Genomic DNA, 5,865 nt, shown 5'->3' with positions numbered 1-5,865 from the left:
CCGGCAGGCGCTCCTCGCAGGACGGCCGCTCTGAATTCACGGAGCCGGGGTTCGGCCCCAGGCCCGTGTCCAGGTCCAGCCGTCTGTGTGCACGGGCCTTGCCCACGCCAGCACCGCCGGCTCTGCCGGTCGTTGCTCTCGGGTGAACCCGGCGGTCGCGAGAAGCCAGTGCAAAGCGGTCCGGAGCCAAGTTCACAGTCGCGCGCAGGTAGCACCTCTGCAGACCGCCTGCACTGCGTTTCTCTCCGCGAGCTGCGCAGGCGCTAGCCGCCCAGCTCTCAATCCGGAAATTTGACCATCCTTTCTCCTACCCTCCATCTCTCCCCAACTGGTTCGACGTCTGGTGGATTTTCTTTTAATTCGAAAATTATACTCACAACCCAACAAAACACCACCAACGACAAAATGGGCAACTCTTTGCACAAACACGTCAGCAAAGATATAAAAATGCAGTGGTGGGATTCAAATAATTTTGACAACCGGATCACTGCCCTGATGACTGCTTTAAGTATAAAAAAGCAGCATACCAAAAGGCAGTTTATTTCACGCAGTTAATACTTAAAGGAGAATAAAAGAAGTACACAAAACTAGATTATGTTATAAGAAAGTTTAAAAACATTAATGAAAAATATTTTTAATTAAAAAAATAAATAATACCAGACGGAAAAACAATGAAAATGTTTTTTTGGTTTGGTTTTTTAAATCATTTTATTGGGGGCTCTTACAGCTCTTATCACAATCCATACATACATCCATTGTGTCAAGCACATTTGTAGCCATCATCATTCTCAAAACATTTGCTTTCTACTTGAAGCCCTTGGTATCAGCTCATTTCCCCCTCCCCCACCCTCCTTCCCTCATGAACCCTTGATAATTTATAAATTTTATTTTCATGTCCTACACCAGCCACTGTCTCCTTTCACCCACTTTCCTGTTGTCTGTCCCCCTGGGAGGGGGTTATATGTAAATAATTGTGATCGGTTCCCCCTTTCTTCCCTACCTTCCCTGTCCCCTCCTGGTATTGCTACTCTCATTATTGGTCCTAAGGGGTGTATCTATCCCAGATTCCCTGTATTGCAAGCTCTTATCTGTACCCATATACATGCTCTGGTCTAGCCGGATTTGTAAGGTAGAATTCGGGTCATGATGGTGGGGGAGATGGAAAACTGTTAAGGTATTTCCATATTGTTTCTTCGTTTTTTTCCAACAGGTTTATTGGCACATAATTTACATATCATACATTTGAGTAGTTCAATCGTTGGATTCCGTTCAGAGGGAATTATCTATTTTAGAGCACCCCCACCACCACCGTGGTTAAATTGCAATCACCATCAGTTCTAGTGCTCCCTCCCACCTCCAGCCCATACTGCTTCCTAAATGGCGTGCGTCCTCACCGTATTCTTCACTTTCATGTGAGCATCATCGGCTGTGTGATGTATCCTTAACCATCCCTTCACTCTGGGAATAAGATCCCACTCCTTCAGAATATGCCAATTAAACAGTAGTCAGTGGCTTTTCTATATTGGAAACACTTCGGTGGCTTGTTGTGGTAGTTAAATAATTGTCAATTTAAGGATTGTGTGTAGGGGTGGAGTCTAGCCTGTCAATCAGGTCATAGCCAATGAGGCTTCTGTGTGGGTGTAAACTTCCCCTAAGGATTCTGGGAATTCTGGTACTCCCTCTATGGAGGCGTGAGACTCTGCTCACATCCTGGGAGACATAGCAGCTGACAAGACACATGGACCCACCCTGATACAGCCCTGGGTGCTGGAGAAGCCATGCAGAGACCCCTGCCAGCGCTGAGATCTTTCCAATGCCACTAGATCCAAAGGCTTTCTACCCACTGACCTGTGATCTTGCTGTATTCGGCGTCATTGCATGTGTTTCGTGAGTCTGAAGAGGACTTTATAGATTGATATCGGACATATGGGCTAATATCAGACTTATGGACTTAATCTGGACTGGGCTGGGATGTTTTCTCAATGTTCAATTGCTCTTGTGTATAAATCTCTTTCTTACACACATACGTGTGTCCATAGATTTGTTTCTCTAGTCTACCCAGACTAACACACTTGTCTTCTCTGAACTTGTTTATCTTTGGAAAACCCCTTTTTGCTTCTGCTGAACTTACAGCAAGTGTTCTGACAATATTTTTAGCTCTTTGAGCACTTTCAGGAATTTCATAATTCACTCATAATATCTTGTGGAAATTTGGGATATAACACTGTCAGGAGAGCTAGCCCCTAACAAATCACAGGTTCAGTAGGTGCAATTGTACAGCAATAATAAGTAAATATTATAGTAAAGTCATAGAAAATATGAGAGAGAGGAGAGTAAAATGAAGGAGTCAGACACACTTCATGGTAGCATGCTCACCTCAGTTCCTCTTTGTGGTACATGTGAAAATGGGACACGAGAAGGCAAGAGAGCGATTTATTGCTAACCAGACATATATCTTTGGGGTGTACATGCCTCCTAATTACAGATAAAGACATACATCACAGAAAGGGGTTGTACAATAGGCATAAGCATAACAGGAAGGGGATGAGCTAGGGATACACATGATAGGAAGGGTAGGAACTAGGGATATACATGTGACAAGAAGGGCAGACCCTAGATTCATGATGGTGGCCTAACCTTGGTCACCCTTGAGTAGGCTTGACCACCCTGGGGTCTCCTACAAGGAAACAGTCTACTACTATCCTTATCAGAAAGGAGTGGGCCCTACTTGTTGTGGGATAAACAGTGGTGACTGCTTGCTCTAGATGGCTGATAACCCCTTAGGGAGAATAACCCCTGACCTACTTTTGTTGACCTCCAAGTGTATAGTCATTTGCCATGTAGCAAGTAGCTAAGTTTGGCATATATTGGGGAGACAACTTGGGAGAAATCTTTGTTTTCCACATCCATGTGGCTTCTCCTCAGGGATGTCTTGCAGGAAGTGAGCCTTGCCAGCTGAGACAGAGAACCAGCTAAGGCAGCTGCACCTGGTGTTCCCAGAGAACAAGAAACCAGAGAACAATAAAGGTGAGGGTCACTGAGCCAATTATCACTCGTCTTTCAATTAATCCCACATGTGTTTATCAGCCAGGTTTGCACAATAAACCTTAACTATCTCAGCAACTGAAGCCAAACTCAACAAAAAAATAGGTATTGGTTCTGCAGATCCAGTGCAAACTGGCTGAATCCCACCACTATCCAAATGGCAAATAATCACACAAAGAGATTTTTCAACTTCATCACTCAATAAAATTAAAACAACAATGACAATGCGACAATGAGTCACAATTGTTGTTTGAGTCCATCGTTGCAGCCAGAGTGTCAATTCATTTCTTTGAGTCTTCCTCTTTTTCTCGCTGCCCCTTTATGTGGGGGAAAGGCCAGTGCCCCACAACTAATCGCAGATTTGATAGGCACAATTGTACGGTTATAATATATACATAATAAAGTCATAGAGAGCATGAGAGATAGGAATAATGGAGTCAGACACATATCATGGTGACATGCTCATCTCAGCCCCACTTGGGGGTCCACGTGAAGATGGGAGATGGAGGGCAGAAGAGAGGGGGAGGGGAAGGAGGACAGGGGGAAGGGAACAGGGGAGCGAGGACTGGGGGAGAGAGGACAGGAAGAGGCCAGGGGCGGAGAAGGAGCCAGTAAGTCTTTATTGCTAACCAAGGCTTTTATCTCTTTGGGGGGCGGGGTGTGCAAGCCCACTAATTAAAGACATACATCACAGGAAGGGGTTGTATTGTGGTTATACAGCAATGAGGGGGACAATCTAGGGATATACATGCAATAGGAAGGGGAGGGATTGGGGGCACACTTGTGACAAGATGGGTGGATCCTGGACTCAGAATGGCAGCCTAACTTTGAATGTCACTGAGCAGGTTTAACCTGTTCTCTGGCTCTCCATGTAAACCATTATCAGTAGGGTGTGATGTAGTATTAAATTAAATGTCAAGAGGGGTAAGGGGCCAGCCCCCACCCGCTGCTACTAATACTACCCACGAGTTCAGTAAGCACAATTGTACGGTTGAGATATATAAGTATTATATTAACGTCATGGAGAGCATGAGAGATATTACAATAATACAGTCAGACACATTACATGATAGCATTGCTCACCTCCACTCCACCTGGTGGTCCTCTGAGGGGAACCCAGCCGCCAGAGCAGGAGCCGCCTCCCTCTCGGGAGCAGCCACCCTTGTCCTCCGCCCCCAGAACCAGGGAGCCTCCTTATTTATTGCTAACCACGCATCATATCACTTTAGGGGGATCTGATTACAGAATCATACATCACAGAAAGGGGCAATACAATTCACAACAACCTACGTCATAGGGAGGGGTTGCAACATAGGCAATACAAGCAATAGGAGGGGGATGACCTAGGGGTGAATGCGCAATAGTAAAGGGAGGGAATAGGGGAGCATGTGTGGCAAGATGGGTGGACCCTGGAATCGATAAGCTTAGTCATCTTAGAGTGGTCCTGGGCTTGCCTTTGGGCACTGCTTCAAGGGAACAATAGCAGAAGGGACTGGGCCCTACTTAGGGTGAGTCAGACTATACCGTCTGGTTGCTCTAGATGGCTGATGTTAAGGAGAATAACCTCTGACCTACTTTCACTGACCTTCTAGTGTACTGTCATTCTTAAGCAGCTAAGTCTGGTACATATTTTGAGGGGAGACAGCTTGAGAGAAATCCTTCTGTTCCCCACCGTGTGAACCCCACCTACAGGGACCAGACTGATGTCCATAAGCCTTTAGGGAGAAGTAGCCCATTCTCCTTAACAGTAAGGAGTGGGCCCTACCTGTGGTGGGACCAGACAGTAGTCTGGCAACTGAATTCCCTCAGGGAGGATATCTCTAAACATCTGACCTCCCACCATGTGATAGCAAATAGATTGGCATATCTTTGGGGGAGACAAAGCTGGGGGAAAGTCTTTTTCTAATCCCACACCTTTAGTTAAACATTTTTTTTGTTTATTGTGGGGGGGGGGAAAGGCCAGCCCCCCACAACTAATCACGGGTTCAATAGGCACAATTGTGTGGTTGAGATATATAAAGATTACAATAAAGTCATAGAGAGCATGAGAGATATAGGAGAGAGTCAAATAAAGAAGTCAGACACATTTCATAGTTGCATGCTCACCTAGACAGCCATGATTTTACCAGCCAGGTCTGAGCACAGCGTGGGCTGATGTGAGGTGGGGTGGAGACCCAGCAGGAGGCTGGAGGCCCTGTTAGCAATAAGCTAACCAAGGGTTATTATCTACTTAGAGGTGATTACAGGAAACCACAAGTCACAGGAAGGGGCTGTACAACAGGCAATACAAGCAATAGGAGAGGGATATATAATGGGCATAGGCGTAACAGGAAGGGGAAGAGCTAGGGGTGTACACATGATAGGAAGGGGAGGGACTAGAGGTATACATGTGACAAGATGCACGGACCCTAGATTCATGATGGTGGCCTATCCTTGGTCACCCTTGGGTGGGCTTGACCTCTCTGGAGTCTCCTACAAGGAAACAATCAACTACTATCTTTATCAGAAGGGAGTGGGCACTACTTGTGGGATAAACAGTGGTGACTGCTTGCTCCAGGTGGCTGATAACCCTTAGGGAGAATAACCCCGACCTACTTCTATTGACCTCTAAGTGTATAGTCATTTGTCAAGCAGCTAAGTTTGGGATATATTTGGGGGAGGCAACTTTGGAGAAATCCTGTTTCCCACAGTTTATGACTAGAACAGTCTCTATTGATGGCAATAGTAAGACAAGGGGGGGAATGACAGCTCCTGTTTCTGAAGCAGCGTCCAGCCTTGGGATGCCCTGGTACTTGACCACACATGAAGCCCTTCTCCAGA

Source organism: Echinops telfairi, unplaced genomic scaffold (genome assembly GCF_000313985.2).
Source record: "Echinops telfairi isolate 266 unplaced genomic scaffold, ASM31398v2 ScPeMD7_7425;HRSCAF=8463, whole genome shotgun sequence".
In the NCBI taxonomy this organism is placed as follows: domain Eukaryota; kingdom Metazoa; phylum Chordata; class Mammalia; order Afrosoricida; family Tenrecidae; genus Echinops; species Echinops telfairi.
The sequence above is the reverse complement of the archived record's forward strand: the minus strand, read 5'-3'. Positions refer to the sequence as shown.